This window comes from Triturus cristatus, chromosome 1_1, assembly GCF_964204655.1.
Source record: "Triturus cristatus chromosome 1_1, aTriCri1.1, whole genome shotgun sequence".
In the NCBI taxonomy this organism is placed as follows: domain Eukaryota; kingdom Metazoa; phylum Chordata; class Amphibia; order Caudata; family Salamandridae; genus Triturus; species Triturus cristatus.
In genome coordinates this window covers 401099269-401122507 of record NC_140579.1, presented here as the reverse complement: position 1 = coordinate 401122507, position 23239 = coordinate 401099269, and the positions used below count along the sequence as shown (strand labels likewise).

Sequence of the window (23239 nt, the reverse complement as noted above, 5' to 3'; positions counted from 1 at the left end):
CGCCCCTCATCCGATGCATTCCTGTCTAGTAGTTTAGGTAAACATTCCTCCAGCTACCGCGCAAAGGGCCAGGCCTCGCTGCCCTCATGCAAGTAATTCATAAACCCTGTTACCATGGAATATTCCTACCCCCTCGCATCTAGTGTAGACACTTAGACGCTTGTACACGCACTAACAGTCAGTATAGTCAGTATAGAATAAGATTCTATCCTAAGAGACCTCTCTTTTTGGATAACACAGTTCTTTAAACATAGGATATTAGATATGATTTGGGATTAGGTTGACATAACCCCAGACTTCTGTCTCCACATGTAGAGCTAAATGTCAAGTCTCTCTCTCCCCCTAGTTGCACGTCAAATCACACGTCATGCTGCTGCGCGCACATCTCTGCCAAGTATTTTTGTTGACATTGCGAAATTCTTTCATGGAACCACCCATTTGTGACATCATACCTAATGACGTTCTTTAGTTACGCCTAGTTACACCCATTTTAGTTACGCATGTATGTCTTTATCTCTGTTATCAACTGTTACGCCTCCTGCATCTGTTTCACTGTAAATGCCTCTTCTATAAAAATGATTACCTGTCAATAATGTATTGTTCCTTCCTTCCTGAACTTTCGTGGTGATGGAATAGAAGGCCCATAATTCGAATTATGTTCCTTTGTATAGGAATAAAGCCGTTCCGAATCTCTAATACCACGGATTCTGCCTCTTATTTTACTGAGCTATTCTTATTAATTTTCCGCATCAAATTAAGTACCGGTAATTAAATTATTTACCACATATATGGCGCCCGAACAGGGACACTTTCTCATCTCACGCGCCGGAGGTGCGTTGCGGGCCCGGTCTCCTGCCACAGCTGGACGGACAACAACGCGTACCCACAGGATTTCCTGTATCTCCCTCCTGCCGAGCGGGGGTAACTGAGGCTGCGATCAACACCCAGACGAGGCGGTGAGAAGTGCGAAGTATCCCGACCAGAGCCTAGCTGAGAGAGCAAGATCCGAGGTATACAGAGGCCCACCAGGTTCCGAAGTCCCGAAGTTTCGAGTCGAGTCCAGTCCGGTCCAAGTCCAGTTCAGTTCAGTTCCGAGGCCTTCCGTTCCGAGCTACCCGGTGAGTACCATTGCCGGGGAGGCGTTCTGACGTGCACATAGGTTGTGCCGGTCAAGACGGGTTTGGGTACACAAATCCGGTCTGCACTGTTTCAGCAGTGTATCTGTACTGTTTAGCAGTATATCTAGTATATAATTCAGAATTACCTAGTTAAGTGCCGAGTATTATGCTTAGTGACTAGTTCCCTAAATGGCCATCATTGTTGTTCATTAAATGTTAAATGTTAGATGTTTTAAATACGTTCTGCATATTGTGGTGTGAATGACTGTTCATTATTGTGTTTTGTTGTATTAAACGTGTTCAAAATTAGGTATCAGATCAGTTCTCAATATGCCGCTCTTTTCGAAATTAAGACAGATCAAAACTAGAAAAGGGGTACTCGAAGAAGCTGTTCCCATTCCTCCTAGGGACACTCCAGGGTACTTCATGTATCATAAACATGGCCTAGACGCCATATTATTTCTTGATTTATGGGTAGACTACACCAAGGAATTACCAGAAAGTCAGAGGTGGCCCGCAGCTGGGACCTGGGATGCAGATTGCATCATGAAAGTAGAGGAAGAATTATGGAAAAAGAAAGCTAGACAATGACAGAAAGATGCCATTGAATTATGGCGTAAAGAATAATATAGACGTACAGAAAAAGCACTCAGACAGGAAGAGAAAAGTAAGGAGAATTCAAATAAAGTCCGAGAAAATCTATTAATTGAAGAAGGTACCCGAGCAAAATCAGAACAAGTAGACAGACAAAGAAATGCCCTTATGAATGGTATGTATCCTCTTCTGACCGAAGGGTTACCTAAGGCTACTCCGGAGATACCAAAAGACTTGCCACCTCCATTGTTTCCGATAAAAGCACATCCCAAAGGGCATCCCAGAACCGCAGAAGATGTTTTCCTTTCCTCTTATTTAGACGACGCAGCTCCCGAGTATGCTAATACTGCACCACATAGACCGCCTGCCGAGGGGGTTCAACGCCAAGACCCTCCGTCTGTACCTCCGCAACAACAAACTCCGACACAAGTTCCGGCAAGCACATCTGTTTCTACAGCTGTACCCACACCTATGGTTGCTATATCACGTTCAACGAATCCTTTCCCATCCAGCACCCCAGGCGGTGCTACAGGAGGTACAACAAACATTTTTTCCACGCCACCCAGAGTAAATAAACTTTCCTTTCAAGAATTAGCCCACCAACGTACGCCCAAACTAGTAACTCCCGACATGCTTAAGGAACTTCTAGTAGATTGTAGATATGACCCTGTGCCCGGCAAAGAGGACGAAATGCTGCTGGCATCATTACGTATCCGACGAGCTGCAATATATTTAGGGAGGCTACCAGGAATGACTACACATTTAGAAAATATATATCACTTTGTCCAGTCAGGGCGAGATTCTGAAAGTATTAATAGAGCCATGGAGTACCAGAAAGTGGAGATACAGGGGGAACTGTTACGTTTCCTCATAAATTGTGTGATCAGAAATCAAGACCGACCAGGGGTAAATCCGGGAGAAATGCGAATTCTTACCACATGGAGTCGGAATATATCAGAGGGGAGACATGATAGACTATTAAGCATAGTAGCTATGTGCCGAAAGATCCGCAAAGAAGTAGAACGAATACACGAAGAAAGATTGGCGGTAGACCAGCTTGAACAAAACGAGGAGGAGGAAGAATTAGAACTGCCCACAGGACAGTTAGAAACCATGGCCTATGTAGGTAGAGGAAGATCTTGTAATAATACTAGATGCTTTACTGATCCGATACGTCCGATACGTCCAGATAATAACAGAAATTTCCAAAACCCTATAGTAAATATAAGGTCCCCCGAACATTCGTTCCAAGCCGCTGACAAATTACTCCGAGAACGAAGGGGTTATCATATACTCGATTCTATGGACGAACAAGAATTAGCCAGGTCAGCCGTTCACTGGGTTGACAGTCCCGGAAAATATAGTGATGATACACTAGCGCACATGTTTTTGAACCTCACCCCAGATGAACAGTGTTTAGCTGGTATCTACATGATTCAACAACTCCTTATATTATATAAAAGCCAACACTCCGATCCTGGTCCCTTACCTGATATATTGACTGAATTACTCACGAATAAATGGAGAGGTTCAGGTACTGAGTTAATTAGAGAAATACTAGAATCCAGAAAGCAGTACATTCTTTTTGTATGCCCCGAACATGTCTCACTGCCCATCAAGGAAAGAACGACGTATTATATGGATAGACAGAATCCCTTACGCGAAGTGCACCCGATAAAAGGTGATGACAATCAGTTTAAACGTGTGTTTGTATACACACCCATATCTAAAATGGAACTATTAGAAATGAAGAAAGTGGTACCCAGTCATGACAAAGACCCAGCGGGTTTCCACCGTGAAATTAAAGACATGCTGCTCATGGGAGAGTATACCTATCCCGACATTATGAAAATATTAAAGGTATTAATGCCTGCGGGCATTTACGAAAAACTCAAAGAAAAGGATTGGGAGGTGGGAGACCAAAAGATAGATTGGACAGCATTAGAAAACGAAGAAGCAGCTCGAGGTCCAGGTTTAGGGCTTGGGGAAAAGACCAAAATACTACCAGGTTTATTAGTACAGGTACTGCCACCTTTATTAACTACGAAAAAGGAAGACTGGGGTGCAATCTCAGCCTGTAAACAAAAGCAAGATGAAGACACTAGTGATTTCTATGCCCGATTCGAAAAAAATTTTGGTATAGATAGTGGAATAAAAGCAAGTAGCGAATCGAATCCACATCTGTTTGTGACAAAATTAGTTGAAAATGCCTTGCCCCAAGTTAAGAATAGAGTATTGAAATTCGAGAGTACCTGGCAAGGTAACACTCCGTTACAAATGTTACAAATGCTACAGTACCATCACAATAGAATTAGAGAGGAACAAGAACATGAACAAAGACGCATGAAAGACACGAAAATGAAAATGCTAGTTTCCCAGACAGTTCCAGCTGACGGTCATAAAAAGGGTATGACACAGTCCAGTGTTTCAGCAGGTTCTGTAAAAGGGACATGCAACTATTGTAAACAGCCAGGTCATTATGTACACGATTGTCCAGTTTTAAAACATAATATCGCCATAGGTAATACAAAAGAAAGACCACGGCCACTTAGACAGGATCAGAACCAACAAGGAGCCTCGCAGCATGCACAGTCCATGCCAGCTCCGCAACAGTCTATGCCAGCTCCACCACCGCAGCCTATTGCTGCCACACCAACAACGACACGACAGATGTACCAGACCGCACAGTATGACTATCCTGATTATCAACGATACTCATGAAACAGCCTAGAGAGGGAAGTTGGCTTACCCCTTATCGAGGTCCCTGTAGATCAAGAAGGACCTTATGTACACAATGAACTATTAGGCCAAGATAGAAAATTTTTACTTGATACAGGGGCAAGCCGAACAACCATAAAACGTAGTGAAGTTCCAGGGGCACCCCTCTCAGGCTCACAGAATATTTCCCTTGGTTTTTCAGGAAAACCCATCATTAACGAAGTATCACAGCCTCTTCCACTTACGATTGGTCCCTTGACACGAACTACAGATTTATTGCTTACTAAATCATGTCCAGAAAACCTGTTAGGTATAAAAACACTGAAAGCTCTAGGAGCTATAATATGTTGTTCTCCGGAAGGAGTAAGATTGTTTTTACGTGATTTCAAAGGGCACTATGTGTCCCGAGACATGGATCACCGACTGCAGACTTTACCCACACATTTATGGGCACAAGGCCCTACAGATGTTGGTTGCATGAACATTACACCATATCGAGTCACACTAAAGACAGGAGTGGTGCTACCACGAATGCGACAATACAAGTTACCCCCAGATGCTGTAGTGGCTTTACTGCAAATCATTGACGAGCTTATTACCCAAGGAGTGGTTGTGGAAACCGACTCCAATGTATGTAATTCCCCGATAATTCCGATTCTTAAACGAACTGATCCAAAAGCCCCGCCAGTATATCGATTGGTTATTGATCTGCGCGAATTAAATAAATGTATTGTACCACAATACCCCGTAGTTCCAGACATTTCTTCATTACTGACAGCCATTGATTCCGAAGCAACATTCTTTACTGTAATTGATCTCAAGAATGCCTTTTTCAGCGTCCCAATAGATCCGGAAAGCCAATACTTGTTCGGATTTAGTTTAAATGGACGAAGCTTTAAATTCACACGCGCACCTCAAGGATTCACAGAAAGCCCCAGCATCTATAGCCAAGCACTGAAACGAGAACTTGACAGTATCCACATGCCAGTCAACACTGCCCTGCTTCAATATGTCGATGATCTGCTGATCACCGCTAGAAACGAACTTGAATGTGAAAAAGCTTCACTGACGGTTTTACAATTTTTGGCCGAAAAGGGGCACAAGGTGTCCCCTTCTAAGCTGCAATTCTGTGTCCAGCGAGTTGTTTACCTTGGGCACTCGCTGTCCAAGGAGGGAAGGCAGCTTACGTCAGATCGCATCCAGTTAATTGCTAACATACCAATACCCAAGACACAAAAGGAGGTACGGGCTTTTATAGGCCTCACTTCATATTGTAGGCAGTGGATCCCTCAGTATGCATGTCTAGCAAAACCACTCATTCAGTTGACAACACAGGAGGCGGCCACATCGACTGTCCTCCCTTGGACTCAGGAACATACACAAGCTTTTGAAAGCCTAAAGAAAGCTTTATGTCAAGCACCTGTCCTAGCAACACCATGTTACAGTAAACAGTTTACACTCTTTGTTACAGAACGCGAAGGTACTGCTTTGTCAGTACTCACACAGGAACAAGCAGGATCACACAAACCATGTGCTTATTTTTCTAGTACATTAGATCCCGTAGCTCAGGCTCTGCCTGCGTGCCTGAAATCAGTGGCAGCGACAGCTTTAGCAATCAGACAAAGCGATGCCATAGTGTTAGGACATCCACTGACAGTACAAGTACCACACGCAGTAGAGGTTCTTGTGAACCGAACGCAAACACAACACTTGACTATAGCAAGACTTACCGGTTACGAATTGACATTGTTTCAGCCACACATAGAAATCAGACGTTGTAATACATTGAATCCTGCCACACTTTTGCCAGTAAACGGAACAGACCCACTAGCACATGATTGTATCGAAGTTATTACTATCACGACGAAACCCAGACAAGACTTGACAGATATCCCATTGTCAGATCCAGACCTGACGTTGTATGTAGATGGTTCATGTATGAGAACAAGTACAGGAGAGCTAGTGGCCGCGTATGCAGTCACAACAGACACTGAAGTCATTGAAACAAATTGCATAAACACCATGTCAGCTCAAGCAGCAGAGCTCATCGCTCTGACACAAGCCTGTATTCAAGCCACAAATAAGAAAGTCAACATATACACTGATTCACGTTATGCATTCGGAGTCGTCCATGACTTCGGCGTACTGTGGCGAGAGAGAGGTTATTTAACTTCTCACGGTGCCCACATTCAGCACGGACCCCTCATTCATGCCTTATTAGATGCAATACATCTACCCACTGCAATATCAATTATGAAATGTAAAGCTCACACGAAAGTTACTGATATCATTTCCCAAGGCAATGATCTAGCTGATAGAACAGCTAAACAGACTGCTCAAACTCACACATCTGACATGACAAAGACAATAGTTCTGACACCAACACATTGCATGACGGTTAAGGATCCCGCTCTTGACGTAATTGACATACAGACACATGCTACACCAGATGAAATAAAGAAATGGACTGAATTAGGAGGGATCCAAACAAATCAAGGATGGATGACGAAGGAAAAATCTATATGGTTTCTTCCCGACTCTATGGTTCAAGTTATCATTAATACAATACATAGTCCAGCGCACCTAGGAGAAAAAGCTATGCTAGACAGCATTCAACACATTTGGTTCAACAAACATTTACGAGCAGCAGCTAAACAAAAAGTTCGTACCTGTATGATCTGTTGTCAGTTTAACCCAGGTAAAAGCATTCCCGTAGAACAGGGTGGATTTCAGCCTCCTGATCACCCTTTTGAAGTCCTCCAGATGGATTATATCCAGATGGAACGATGTCGAGGATTCAAATATGTTCTCGTAGTTGTCTGTGCTCTTTCCCGTTGGACAGAAGCCTACCCGGTCTCAGATTACACTGCCCCGACTACTGCCAAACAGTTAGTTCGAGAATTCTTCCCACGGTACGGTTTACCACGTGTTGTCTACTCAGATAACGGCCAGCCGTTCTCATCCGAACTAATGAAACACGTTTCACTTTTGTTAGGCTATCAATGGAGATTTCACTGTGTCCGACACCCCGAGGCAGCAGGTCTCGTGGAACGACATAATCAAACTCTGAAAATTAGATTGTCCAAAATATGTAGAGAGAAAGGTGTCGATTGGGTAATAGCCTTACCAGTTGCACTCTTTTACATGAGAATGGTAGCGCACTCTCGAACAGGGCTATCCCCTTATGAGGTGATCTTTGGCAGACCACCAAATATGTGGGGGACGCCTATACCACGCAAAATAACTGATGTTGACTGTAATATGCTGACAGATTACCTGGCTTCCTTGATGTCTGCACTACAATCTTGTCGTTCACAGGTAGCTGCAGCCTTTCCCGACAACACCGAGGTGAAACACCATGACGTAGTTCCCGGGGACCTGGTGTTAGTGCGTAATTTTGACCGGAAGACTCAGCTGGATCCTAGGTGGAAATCGCCTCAACTTGTACTACTCACCACGAGGACAGCCGTGAAGATCGAGGGTCGCAAAGGATGGTTACATTCAAGTCATATCAAGAAATTTCATGGACTACCGTCTGATGTAAACGTTACACCTCGCGTGTCTTCACCGATTGACTCAAAGCTCCCTTTGGTTGAACAAAGCGATAAGGAACTATACAAACTAAAATTACGGTCTAATAAGTCAGACAATTTGATTGTTTAAGTCCTCTCCAAGGTGAATCGGTCGAATTTGTCTCTGACATGTATCCCCTAGACCTGAATAGAGAAAGAAACCGAAAGATGCAGTTGAAAAAGCATGCGTACTGTAAATCACTGTGTAGTCATTGCACAGTGACGTTATTAATCTTGTTTTTCTTAAATCTTTTAATAATCGCTGCCAGTATATTGTTGCACCTATATTATCCTATTTCTAAACATGTTTACAATATTACTGCTGAACATTCTTTTAGTGAATTACCCCCGCATGAGTTGTCCTATAGATTTGCGCTGCGCAATAACACTTTCATTAGTATGCTACATCATTCCCATCAAACCAGCAATGCCACAAATTGTTAGATATGTGGCCGACTCCCTCCCTATCAGAACTATAAGGGAGTTTTGCCCCTCTTTCCCTATCCGTTCACACACAATGGCTCCTGTGGAGCATGGTTTAGTTTGATTAATTCCCTAGATTCGGATTCCACAGTTTATCAAGACAACTGGGTATGGGGAAACCTGAACTTAGTTTTGCTTAAAGTCTGCTACCCTAACAAGGAGGGACTTCCCAAAAGAACAGGAACTGATCTAGAAAATGAAGTATATGGATTAGGTAATTTTACACTTAACCTCATGATCCTGAACGTTGAATCTGAAGCTACACCAATCTTGTCCGCCATGTCCGTATTCCCAGTAAACGGGGAACTATGTATAAGAAAGAATGGCTCCATACACATGGGCCATAGTAAATGCACCACTGTGATAAAATTCAGTGATCAAGGCAAGTCTACATTTAGAGCTTCTCGTCATTCCTACTTTATATGTGGCCAGACCGCATATATACGCCTACCTTTAGATTGGGATGGTACCTGTTACATAGCATTCCTTCTACCACCTGTTTTCCTAGCTCCTCCTGATTATCATAGAAATACTCATTTAGTACACAATAGACAGCAGAGAGATCTCCCAATCGTCGATTACACTGAAACAGCATGGGAAAAATACACAGATTTCAATAAAGGTTTCTTTCCCTATATAGGTACAGTCACTAATAGTAAATTGATACGTAGATTAACCAGAACCCTTGAAGCAGTAGTGAACGAAACTATTTCCGCCTTAGGCAATTTAACAGAAGAACAGTCTGCTATGCGGATTGTTGTGCTTCAGAATCGTCTTGTCCTTGACGTCATCCTGGCCGATAGGGGCGGAGCTTGTAGGGTCATCGGATCAAGTTGTTGCATTTTCATACCAGAAAATTCACCGTCAGTATATAAAGCCATAACCCGCCTTCATAAGATTGTAAGCCAGATACACCAGAGTCCAGGCACCTGGACTTGGTCCGGTTGGTTCTGGGGCGTGTTGTCAGCCTGGGGATGGAGAATGCTCTCCTTCCTAGGTATTGGCTTTCTCATCCTATTCAGTTGCTGCTTATGTCTACAATGTGGGCCAGCGATTTGTGGTCTGTGTGCCACCTCGTGTATCCCACATCCAAGTTTTCGTTCGAGATTCCGGAAGAAGAAAGAAGAACAAATGATGTTATATGAACAGATCGATGGATTGATGAAGATTGATATCTCCTAAGGGCCAGTAGGGGACAAGGAGGGAATGTGGAAATATGGATTTTTATGGTCGGTTATGTCCCCTATCTTGGACCCCAACGGTTTCATGTATAAGTTACAAGTACATGTATGTTCCCTCCAGTTCCAGTTATGAAGACGCAAATACATGTGCGTCCACCGTCAACATGTCCTCTTTCAGATCCGCCATGAATGGGCCGGATATTCTATTCCTAAGTATGAAAGGCCACCGGCTTTATATGGTTCATTTATCCCATTTTACAGTCCAGGCGAGTAGGCCCTGATTCTGCCACCAAGCCTTTTCCTGCCTTCTGCCTCTGAAAGCTCCAGTCTGAGCCTGCATCTGTGACCATGAACTTTGTCTTACTCCCTGCGCGGCTAACGGTGCCTGATCCAGCCCGTAGCCTGCCAGAAAACTGTATTTCACCTTCAAGATTATCTCCTCCGCCCCTCATCCGATGCATTCCTGTCTAGTAGTTTAGGTAAACATTCCTCCAGCTACCGCGCAAAGGGCCAGGCCTCGCTGCCCTCATGCAAGTAATTCATAAACCCTGTTACCATGGAATATTCCTACCCCCTCGCATCTAGTGTAGACACTTAGACGCTTGTACACGCACTAACAGTCAGTATAGTCAGTATAGAATAAGATTCTATCCTAAGAGACCTCTCTTTTTGGATAACACAGTTCTTTAAACATAGGATATTAGATATGATTTGGGATTAGGTTGACATAACCCCAGACTTCTGTCTCCACATGTAGAGCTAAATGTCAAGTCTCTCTCTCCCCCTAGTTGCACGTCAAATCACACGTCATGCTGCTGCGCGCACATCTCTGCCAAGTATTTTTGCTGACATTGCGAAATTCTTTCATGGAACCACCCATTTGTGACATCATACCTAATGACGTTCTTTAGTTACGCCTAGTTACACCCATTTTAGTTACGCATGTATGTCTTTATCTCTGTTATCAACTGTTACGCCTCCTGCATCTGTTTCACTGTAAATGCCTCTTCTATAAAAATGATTACCTGTCAATAATGTATTGTTCCTTCCTTCCTGAACTTTCGTGGTGATGGAATAGAAGGCCCATAATTCGAATTATGTTCCTTTGTATAGGAATAAAGCCGTTCCGAATCTCTAATACCACGGATTCTGCCTCTTATTTTACTGAGCTATTCTTATTAATTTTGCGCATCAAATTAAGTACCGGTAATTAAATTATTTACCACAATAAAAAGGGCCGGGCGCACATGCTCGATGCCATTTCCACTCTCTGGGTGTATCCGTGTGCTTATTATGTTGGTGGCAGCCGAGGCACTTTGACCGACACGGGCTTCCCGCAACATCGCGATGAGTTGAGGTGCACAGGGATGGTGGCAGCCGAAGCACTTTGCCGGACACTGGCCTCCTGCCACGTGACGATGACTTGAGCTTCACAGAGTTGGTGACAGCCAAGGCATTTTGTCCAACACGGGATTCCCGCCACGTGGCGATGACTTGAGCTGCACTGAGTTAGTGCCACCAGAGCTGAGCGGGTGTGCAGCCTGCGATTATGTGTGGCCTCGATTCGCTATCCTGGCAATCATGACCCGATTTGAATTGTGAGCTCGGCTGGACCGCGTGTACGCCAAAGGCAGCTGGCTGTACAGACATGACTCCTCGGTGCGGTGCAGCAGGATGCGCTTGGGGCCTGTGCTGCGGAATCCAGCGACGGCTGAGGAGGTTGCTCCGGCACATGGTGGGCCCTCTTGGAGACACGCTGGTGGCGGCAGGTGAGCATTGAAGTCTGGGTGCGTAGGGTCGGGCAGTCATCGCTGGGCGGTGGACTGGTCTGGGGACCAGGGCTGGGATGCTTGTGAAAGATGTAAGAATCATGCACACTGCCTAAGAAGTTTGCGAGACATTAGTGTACAGGCTCCGGTGGTCCAGTTTTGCCTGCACATTGTTGGAATGCGTATGGTTTCTGTTGCGGTGATTGGGTGCAGTGTCGGCAGGGGGCGTAAATAGAACATGTGTGCAGTCAGTTGTCCCCAACACGTGCAGGAAGGCTGCTATGGCGTGGTTCCCTTGCATGGTCTCCAGTTGTTTCTGCGCAGTTTAGGTGAAGTGAACATGCATGTGTATCAAGCTGAAACGCACCCTGATGCTTACAGGTGTGATAAATCTTGCATAATGAGACCGCAACAGAAGTTCATGTGGTTGTAACGTTCCTTTTCTTTCCTACGAAGGTTATGACCAAACAAGCTTCTGTTACGGTCATTTTGTGCAGGATTGATCATACCTGTAAGCATTCCCGTTTGTTCAAGTGCAATACATTGTACCATATTACGTTTGTGACCATACTAACGCTTGACCATTATATTCATTTATCCAACAGGTTTCTGAATACGGACTTTTGGGATTTCCAGGACGATCTACAGTTGTTTTGATCCACAAGTTGATGTTCCCCATTGGCAATGTCACTCTTTGTTTGATGTTTTTGTGTTGTTAATTTATGTTTTTCTAATAAAGTACTGTATTTCCACTACTGTTGACTACTAGACTTCATGACCTGGCGCACCCCCATTTGAGTGACTACAATCTTGGATCTGGAGCACAGAGGCGTCAAGCAATGGAAGGGGTGGGGATTGGTTGTGCAGGAATACTACGAATTGGGACGAGCGGGTGGTGCGGATGCAGGGGCCCTAAGTTGCTTTTGTAGACATGCATCCAAGACGTGTGCGGAAGTTTATTAGGGCTGGCTGTGAGACTTCTCCGACTCTCGCATTTGTTAGTTGGAAGATACCAGAGGCCAGCAGGTGCAGCACAGCCAGCAGCTTTGTCTGCGTGACGATGTTGATTGTCCGCTGTGTTGGTACCGTCAGCATGTGGGAAATGTGGCAGTGTGCACCAACTTGAGAATGGGGCGATAATTCTTTCGCCAATTTTGCTGCGCTAAACTGCCGATAACTCAGCGGTAAGTCCCAACTGTTGGGTTATAGTGCGGCTCTAAAATGAACCCTTGTGTTTGTTAGGACTTTGTTGTAGCTACATGCGAATCACAAGAAAAAAGATGAAAAAACAAGAAGTGTGGGCAGGAGACAAACCCCCTGACCCCCTAGGCCTGCTCAGGGGATCCCACAAAAAGCCCCAGGGCCCAAAAATTATTACTATTTTTTTTTTTAAAGTGGCTGGGTGCACGAATCCGGACGAAAAAATAAAAAAAAATATGGGGCGTATTCTCACGAACTTATCGCTGAGTTATCAGCACTTTACCGCAGCAAAAGAATTATCATCCCATTCTCAACCTCGTGAAAACTGCCGATATCGCCAGTTTTCCAGCGATAGCTTCCTCAAAAAAACATCGCCACCAATGAGAGCGACAACTAACGCTATTGAAATGCAGAATAGGCGTTCCTGCGCAAAAAAAACCCATGAAAACACCACTTCCTGATATTTTTAACAACCAGCGAAATCTGTGATGCGATCCAAAGACAGGCGATAAGCTGCGTTAGCAGTAGGAATTGAACATCTGCCTTTTACTGGTGTAAAGCAGGACGACTATCTACAGTATGAAAGGGAGCCCAGCCAAGAACCACATCTGAAGACCAACACATGTCATAGAGCTCCTGACCATGCAGCTCCCACACCCAAGAAGGCCACAACACCCACTGCCACCACCCCCAGGACCTCCCCCTCAGACCACCCCCTGCTCCCCTCCTACTACCACTGAGGCAGCGCAGAACAGAACAGCGGACCTTCCCAAAACGGCATGGCCCCTCAGCCACACAATAGCTGAATGTTGGGAGACGTGGGAACCAAGTATGTGTGAAGGAGGCAAGTCACCCATCAATAACAATGCCCACAATGCCAAGTGTAGCGGTAATGTACTGGACAGACCTCACTATGCAGAGCACAGACCTCTCCATGTGTACATATACTGCTGGTGCTTGTACTGTTGTGGACAGTTAACACAACCATGTTACCTCATGCAGTGGGGAAGATCTCAGTCATGTAGCTGTGTCGTCCCCCCCTGTAAGCGGAACCGGAAGCCGAGTGGGCTGGTCCAACATATGCCACTCCAGCGTAGAAGTGTGAATAAATAGGCCGTGGCTCTGGGCCTGGTTCACTTCTGGGAAGGGCAACGCGTCTGCCAGAGCGGTGGCCCTCACCCTGCCACGAGGCCGCCGCCGTGAATGCCGGCCTCCTCAACACAGACCCCCTGCGAAACCAGCGGCACAGCACCGCAGGGTTATGTCTGTACAGTCTACTGCCTTTGATGTACACTGCGGACAGCAGGGCTTACAATTCAGTCGTGATTGCAGATGACGCAGTCCAGTAGGCAAGAGACATTGCTCCCAGTGCGGCCCGCCCGGACCACACATCATCGCAGGCTGCGCACACGCTGAGTGCTTCAGAAGCCACTAACTCAGTGCACCACAAGTCATCGCCACGTAGCCTTATTAAGGCAGAATTCAGTAGGCAACAGACATTGCATCCAGTGCGGCCCGCCCGGACCACGCATCATCGCAGGCCGCGCATACGCTGAGTGCTTCAGGTGCACTAACTCAGTGCACCGCAAGTCATCGCCACATAGCCTTATTAAGAAAGAATTCAATAGACAAAAGACATTGCTCCCAGTGCGGCCCGCCCGGACCACACATCATCGCAGGCCGCGCATACGCTGAGTGCTTCAGGTGCACTAACTCAGTGCACCGCAAGTCATCGCCACGTAGCCTTATTAAGAAAGAATTCAGTAGACAAAAGACATTGCTACCAGTGCGGCCCGCCCGGACCACGCATCATCGCAGGCTGCGCACACGCTGAGTACTTCAGATGCCACTAACTCAGTGCACCACAAGTCATCGCCACGTAGACTTATTAAGGCAGAATTAATTAGACAAAAGACATTGCTACCAGTGCGGCCCGCCCGGACTCTACATCATCGCTGGCTGCGACACACTGAGTGCTTCAAGTGCCCCTATCTCAGTGCACCACAAGTCATCGCCACGTAGCCTTATTAAGGCCAAATTCATTAGGCAAAAGACATTTCTACCAGTGCCGCCCGCCCACCCGGACCGCACATCATCGCAGGCTGCGCACACACTGAATGCTTCAGGTGCCACTAACTCAGTGCACAATATTTCATCGCCACGTAGCCTTATTAAGGCAGAATTCAGTAGGCAACAGACATTGCATCCAGTGCGGCGCGCCCGGACCACACATCATCGCAAGCCGCGCATACGCTGAGTGCTTCAGGTGCACTAACTCAGTGCACCGCAAGTTATCGCCACGTAGCCTTATTAAGAAAGAATTCAATAGACAAAAGACATTGCTACCAGTGCGGCCCGCCCGGACCACGCATCATCGCAGGCTGCGCACACGCTGAATGCTTCAGGTGCCACTAACTCAGTGCACCATAAGTCATCGCCACGTAGCCTTATTAAGGCAGAAATCATTAGGCAAAAGACATTGCTACCAGTGCGGCACGCCCGGACCACACATCATCGCTGGCTGCGCACACGCTGAGTGCTTCAGGTACCACTAACTCTGTGCAGCTTAAGTGAACGCCATGTGGCTGTTGGCCCTTGCTGACTGCTGCCTCCGCCCTACACTGCTGTTAGCAGGGCTGACAATTCAGATAGAGTCGCGATTGCAGATGACGCAGTCCAGTAGGCAACAGATATTGCATCCAGTGCGGCCCACCCGGACCAGGCATCATCACTGGCTGCGCACACGCTGAGTGCTTCAGGTACCACTAATTCTGTGTAGCTCAAGTCAACGCCACGTGGCTGTGGGCCCTTGCTGACCGCTGCCTTCGGCCTACACTGCTCTCAGCTTGGCTCACAATTCAAGATTAGTGCCAATGCAAATTGTGTAAGAGAGTATAATCGGTTAAGAAGATCAAATGCTCCCAATCTGTGTAGCTCAAGTCAACGTCACGTGACTGGGGGCCCTTGCTGACCGCTGCCTCTGGTCTACACTGCGGTCAGCAGGGCTCACAATTCAAATTGAATCTTGATTCATTCATTTCAGAGACCAGTAGGAAACTAACTATAACGTCCCTGAAACCTACACATTTCGACAATGTATTCCATACATATTTCATCTTTTGTTCCATACGCCTACACTGCGGTCAGCAGAGCTCACAATTTGAATTGAGTCTTGATTAATGAATTGCAGAGAGAATTGTACTCTATGTTCTCAGATTTTGTCAAGAGGAAGTGACAAAAAGCATTCCTCGATGTCTGTGCTGACTACTGCTTTCCATCTACACTGCGGACAGCAGGACTCACAATTCAGATCGAGTCGCGATTGCAGATGACACAGTCCAGTAGGCAACAGACATTGCTCCCAGTGCGGCTCGCCCGCACCACGCATCATCGCTGGCTACGCAAACGCTGAATGCTTCTGATGCCACTAACTTAGTGCACAACAAGTCACCGCCACATGGCCTTATTGACGCAGAATTCATTAGGCAAAAGACATTGTTCCCCGTGCGCACACGTTGACCGCCACTGTTGCCACTAACTCAGTGCACCACAAGTCAATACCACGCGGTTGTAGGCCCTTGCTGGCCGCTGCCTCCGGCCTACACTGCTGTCAGCAGGTCTCACACATATCCGATCCAATCCTGTCCTGCAAGCACACGCCATCATCGCTGGCTGCGCACACACTGAGCTCTTCAGGGGTCACTAACTCTGTGCATCACACCTCATGGACCCTTTATGATTGACTTTTGTGCTGTAGACACCGGATGCAACAATGTCACCTCATGCAGCAGAAAAGGTACATTAACAATTACTTCACATCATCACGCTCATCTCTGGTGCCCCTTCCTCAGTGCACCACAAGTCATGGACCCTTTACGATACAATCTTTTCTGTGTAATTTAAGATCTTGTACCCCTACCTTAGTGCACCACAAGTCATGGACCCTTTATGATTGAATCTCTGTGTGTGATCCGATTATCACTGTTGTAGTTGTTGCCAGCGCCAACCATTCCCTGAGGGCTGGCTTACACTCTCCCCACACGCATCCAGCACAGACGTCACTGGACATGTGACCCTCGTAATAAAAAGGGGCCGAGCGCATGCGCCCGTAGCCAGTTCCACTATCTATCTAACTGTGTCCGTGTGTTCATTATGTATGCTTGATGGCTCTGGTCCCTACCACATTACATTGTGCTGTTGACTGCGCACGCAACCATGTTACCTCTGGCAGTAGGAAAGACCTCGGGTATGTAACTTTGTCTGGGTCATTCTATGAGTACATGGGTAGAGACTGAATGATTAGAGTACTGTAAGGAGAGTGTATAGTGAATTTAAAAGTGCTTGGGGATAGGCGGAGTGATTGGATAAGTACATATGTTGGCAGAGCCTAACCCCCGAGCACGAGCTTGGCTCTAATTGGCTGCCAACCAGTGGCAACCCCGGCGGAGCATCAGGATTGCAAACCAAGCCTCGGGAAAGGCCCAGAATCCTGTCTGCAAGATATTCCCAGTCCCACAGCTGGATCATTGACATACGGCGGATAGAATCTACGGAATTCTGTAAGCCTAAGCGGAGTGGGCAGAGCCGGCGCACGCCAGTCAGGGGAGCAAATAGAGACAAATTTCGGGGGAGGCTGATTAAAATTTCGGGGGGGGGGGGGGCTAATTCTTCCAGTCATAGGCAGAGTGGAGATGCAGGGGCTCTAAGAAGAGGTGACATCCCCACAAAGCCTCATTTACAGGTAAATGGTCTTTTAAAGACCTGTGAATTACTCGGGTGCCGCGCTGAGAGCTGCGCACCCACTGCGTTCACACTAGGGGGCCGCGCTGAGAGTCGCGCACCCAGCGCGTTCACACTAGGGGGTCGCGCTGAGAGCCGCGCACCCAGCGCGTTCACAACAGGGCACCGTGCTGAGCGCCACGTTAGGATCGCCACTCCAAACCTTTCTAAAAAAAAAACCAGTCCACTTCCATTAATTTATATTCTCTCCGAGGACCCCATCCCCTGGGGCATGCCCAATTCTTGAATGTATTTATTAATCATTAGGCCGCGTGGTCCCCCTTCCCTTGTCCACTTCTGACCCTGGGAACTCCATCCCCCGGGGCCTGGCCACTTCGTTGGGGACCGTGGGGGGAGCCCCAATACCCCCACGGTCCAAGCCGGCTCCCCGCCTACTGCGGGAGCTGGCATTCCTTTTGAGCAAGAGGAGCTGCTAACATACAGCTCCCCTTGCCCAAAAGCAATCCTGCAATATAATTATAAGATTGCCTCCGGAACCTAGCCCATCCGGGGGCTCATTTAAATGAAGTGGGGGAGCCCACGTCTCATTTTTAAAAAACAAATTCGTCTGGATTCGCGCACCCTGCGCGCATTTGGACGTAAAAAAAAAATAATTGTGCCTGGGGGTCCTTGTGGGATTCCCTGAGCAGGCCTAGTGGGTCAGGGTATTTCTACCCTGCCCCCTTTTCTTCTTTTTTAATCTTTTTTCGACTATTTTCCTGTGACTCAGTTCTACCGAGTCACAAGATGGCTGCGAACACTTCCTGGTTTCGAGTGTTGGCAGCCTATCACAGTGAAGCTCGTGGTCGTGGCTGCCAATCCCAGTGAAGCGCATGGTCAGGAGGGTGCGCGAACTCACTGCTGCCCCAGATATCGAAACTTTTATTTTTTGAATCTTTCAGCAACTACTGAACGGATTTACACAATTTAAACAAAAAGTCTCTTTCTGAATCAAGCACTACCTATTTGCCAAATTTGGTGTAATTCCATTCAGCAGTTCGAGCTGTAGCCTTGGCTAAAGTTTCCTATGGGAAATTGATTTTTGGACTTTTATTTTTTGAATTTCTCAGCAACTACTGAACGGATATACACCATGTTAGACCACCCCAGTTTAGGTGAAAAACAACATATGTATTATGCAGAACACGTTAGGATATCACCACAGGTATGAACACCGTGCCAACTGGCACCAGGTAACCATTTACACAAGGGGACTATTTACAAGGCAGGGCCAATCGGGCCGCTGCCAGAATCATCACACGATACAACTAGGATAAAGGTAGTGCAAGGAATAAATGTAGAGTTCATCAGCTTTAGCCTTAGGGGCAAAACATTATCAGCATAACTGCAACATCCTTAGCACCACAGCATTATCATATGGCCTACCCGTGGCATAAATCACATTAACCTGACGCATTAGGCAGGAACATCTGCAGTAGGCCTACGTCCCATTAGATTACACATAAGCATAAAGGCAACATTAGGCATCGACCTGTGGGCATAAATCACATTGATGAGAGGCCCCACACCTGTGAAGCATTAGGCATAACCAGGAAGCCTCATCATGAGTTAAATACAATCTCATTTGCATAAAAGCAGTAGGCATCAGGAGCATGAATGCATTAGACCTCAACTCATGAGCATGGGGCAGAATCCTAACATAAATCTCATCCTGCATTGGGCATAATCCCTGGAGCACAGGGGCCTCAACCTTAGGAAAAAGCGTTAGGCACATTAGTTTAAAGGCATAACCATGTGGGCATGAGTCATATGAGGCAATCAGAACCAACATGCCCAAGGGTACAGACTCATCTCTGGCGCCCCTGCACCGGGGAAAACCCTACTCTGGGTCTCTCCAACGGGGAAATGCCAACATTGCAGCTGCCCGCTACTGCGGTGCAGCTGTGACCAAAAACAAGCACTGGCGTGCTGGGGTCCCTCTTCTAGGACTCTACAGTATGAAAATGCGCCCTCGTTGCATCCAGAACATCAGCAGGAATGCCTTACACCCCCATAAGTACCCTGACCAATACGACGAACTGGCAGAGCCCCCGCTGGGACTCTGAAGTCCCCCATTGCAGCTGCCGCAACCTGCGGTGCAGCTGGGTTCGGTGAATCAGGCAAGGAGGCATGGGTCCGTTGGAGCCCCCTCCTCTGGGGCTCAGAAGTCAAAAATGCCCCCCTCGGTACAGCTGCCCACTGCCAGGTGGGGCAGCTGTACAGGAAACCACTGCGGCACTTCTGGTGCCTCTCCCGGCACCCGCGATGCTCCCAGGAGCCCCCACTCACCAGGCTCCTCTCGCTCGGCTCCTGTCTCTCCCCACCCGGGCCGCCCATAGTGGGACCCAGGACTTTGGCTGCTGTAGCTCGCCGGCTCTCCCTCCCACCTGGGAGCCCTGTGAACACTCGTTACACTTCCTGATGCTGGCCAGCCGGGGCTCAATACGCGGGGCTCTCATCTGCTCACGGGGAGCCCCGCCACCGCCAGCACTTCACCGGACTTCACCTGGGCCCCCTCCTGGGACCCGGGGCTTCTACAAAGATCCCTCTTCCTCTAGGGGCTCTCCTCTGCTCACGGAGAGCCCCCACCCACTTCCGGCCGGCTCAGGCGAGGTCCTGACTTCTTCTGGGTTGCCGCAGGCAGCGCGGCGGCCCTCCTCTTTTGCGCAACCCGGGTTGCAACAGTGATTCCTGGGCAGGTAAGAAGTGCGGGGTAGGCTCCCACCTTCAAGTACTAACACCCGCTCTTCCAGGGCACACGCAGGGTAGGCTCCCGCTTTCAATTTTCAAGGCGCCGGCATGCGGGTTGGGCACCCGCTCTTCCAGGGCACACGCGGGGTAGGCACCCGCTGTGCTTTTAAAACGTTCAGAGGCGGCACACACGCGGTGTAGGCTCCCGCCGACTCATGCCACAGGGGGAGTCCCTCACACGCCGGGGATCTCCCACAGCAAGTTGCAGCCTCAGCGCTGCAGGATCCATGCTCCTCTCTCCTCACTGGCCATTTGCATATAGCGCCTGGGCAGTACAGCGCTAGAGTGCAGGCAGGGAGGTTCAGGCAATCCAAACATAGCGCTTCTCTGCTGGTAACCAAGCCAATAGTCCCACTAGGTGCTTCTCTTCTCCTGGCACTCCACCTGTAGCACTCACGAGGCGCTAGGGGACCAGGGGCACACAGTCCCCCACATGAAAGTAGTGCCCAGGCTCCTCACCTCCTGGGACACAGTTGTAGCGCGCCTCACCTCATGGGAGTACAGGCCAGTCCACTATATAGCGCTCCCATGGCGCTAGGTCCCACAAAGTAGGGTTGTAGCACTCAAGAGGCGCTAGGCAGGAGAGCAGCAGGCACTACTGGGCAAGATCAGCAGTCAGTGGGCGCTCATCAGAACAGGACCGCAATCCCTAGGAACTGTCATCCTCTGTAACGTGGCACTCCTCCTGGTACAGCAGTCTTTACTCCAGCAGCGGGGCTCTCACTAGCCCTGTGGACAGCAGAGGGGTTACAGTTGGGCAAAGGGGCCAGCACACAGGCCCATGCGGCGGTACCTCCTGGCAGAGTGCCCCCTCACATTCAAGTCCATGCTCAGTCTGAGCACATGGCATCCCAGCTCCGCTATTTATACGCCCCTCACCCCACCAACCAGAAAGGGCTGGAAGTTTCTGGAAGGTTCCCTGGGGAACCGGTCCCAACTGGTTTAGGGGGAGGTGTAGAGCACCCTGGGTGCCAGGCTTCCCTCCGAAAGCTGGGGTTGCTGGGAAACAAACTTGACTGGTAACCCACCTCAGTCAGGCGGCACAAACACACAGCCATGGTGTCCATTTTAAAAATAGCATTTCTTCACAACAGCACAAATAAATTTGCGCACGCCATTGCGCAGCAGGTATTTTCTCACACATGGTCAACGGCTACGGGGAAAAGCGAAAAGTTTTAGGGAAAAAGGTCCAAGTCCAACACATTAAAAAAAAGGTCGCTTTCTGAACCAAGCTCTACCTTTTTGCCAAATTTGGTGTAATTCTGTTCAGCAGTTCGGGCTGTAGCCTGTAATAAAATTTCCTATGAAAATTAACATGGAGAAAACACTTTTTGGGACCCCCCTTTTTTCTCAGCCCCCGCTTGATGAATCACCCCCAACCTTTCAGGATAGGAGCTGACCTGGATAGACCTTTTATTGGAGAATTTTGCGAACATTCGTCAAATGACGCCAACTTAATTAGCAAATCAAAAAATGCTTTTCCTATGGAAACTAGGTTCTAACTATAACTACCTACTGGCAAACGCCAGTAGGTAATATATATATACATATATATATATATATATAAAAACCATAGGTTTCAGGGGCGGTATAGTTAGCTGGACTTTTCACTCGTACAAAACCATTGAAATTCCCCCGTTGTAGTTAGTTCAGCTAACTATAACTCGCGCGCCTGCAATGTACTGCTGATGACGTCACATATTACATCACTCATGACATGGTCAGTGACATCACTCATGACATCACTGATGACATCTCAAATGACATCACTGATGACATCATTCAGTGAATGTGTATTTTTCTGAAATTTACATTTGTTTTATATATGTATATCTCAAGGTCGATGGAAGAATAAATGGGTATTTAAGTGTCTAAATGGATGATTTGTTTTTGAAAAATTGATTGTATAACTGACTGATTAAGTGTATCTTAGTGAATACATGGCTTGGTGAGTAATGTTTAAATATGTAAATATCTGTATCAGTCTCTCACTTTGTGTATAAGTGGCTGCATGGGTTGGTGAGTAGCTACATGAGTGTCTATATAGGTTATTAGTTGGTATTTTGAGTATCAGTATGAGTGTCTGAGTGTCTGTATGGTTCGGTGGGGGGTATTACGTAGTGCATAGGTGCATGAATGAGTGACTCACTGTTTGTATGTGTTGAAGACAGCATGTGTGCAGGACTGTATGGGTGGATGAGTGTGTGCATGGGTGTTTTAGTGAGTGAATGACTGTCTTTATGAGTAACTACATATGTTTTAAACTAGTATATGTGACTATTGGTGTATATAAGTGAGTATATGTGAGAGTGAGAGATTGGAAGAGTTCCTGTATGAATAAGTATGTGTTTCTATAAGTGATTGTTTAAAAAACTAAGTATATGTAAGTTTCTGTAGAAGTAAGCATGGTGGTGTGTGTATAACTGTATATGCAAGTAAATGGATGTTTGATTCTTTATTAGCATGAGTGACTATGTGTGTGAGTAACTCTATGGCGTTGTGTAACAGGATGTATAGGTGTATGAGTACATATGATGAGTGAGTACATGTATGAGTGACTGTACAGGACTGTGAATGAGTGGATGTGTATGTGGATCTTAGGATTACTGAATAGGTTGGTATTGGTATGTCCATTGTTTTGAAAATTTTAGTTTCTATTTTTGAATGTGTGTATCAAAGGTTATCTTAGGGGGAGAGGAGGTCTGCCACTCTATCACAAGGATGATGTCATCAGTGATGTCATTTGAGATGTCATCAGTGATGTCATGAGTGATGTCACTGACCATGTCATGAGTGATTTAATATGTGACGTCATCAGCAGTGCATTGCGGGCGCACAAGTTATAGTTAGCTGAACTAACTATAACGGGGGAATTTCAATGGTTTTGTACGAGTGAAAAGTCCAGCTAACTATAACACCCCTGAAACCTATGGTTTTTTCAGTGAATTTTTAAGGTTTTTTAAATGCTAATTTCTAACTATGCCTACAGAGATAGGACATGTGAAGAAAGAAGAAAAAACGCACAGAAAGAAAAAAAAGAAATGCAGAAAGAAGCAACAGAAGTCCTCAAAGAC

The 23239-nt window shown here is 47.0% G+C and overlaps 1 long non-coding RNA gene across 1 annotated transcript in view; it reads right to left on the bottom strand.

The window, feature by feature from the left end:
- Window positions 1-20094, bottom strand: part of LOC146870309 (uncharacterized) — a 157642-nt gene extending 137548 nt beyond the window's left edge. Inside the window, exon 1 of the long non-coding RNA XR_014959373.1 lies at window positions 19704-20094. This is a non-coding gene — a long non-coding RNA (uncharacterized LOC146870309). The remainder of the gene's footprint in view (window positions 1-19703) is intronic.
- Between the last annotated feature and the right edge of the window lie 3145 nt (window positions 20095-23239).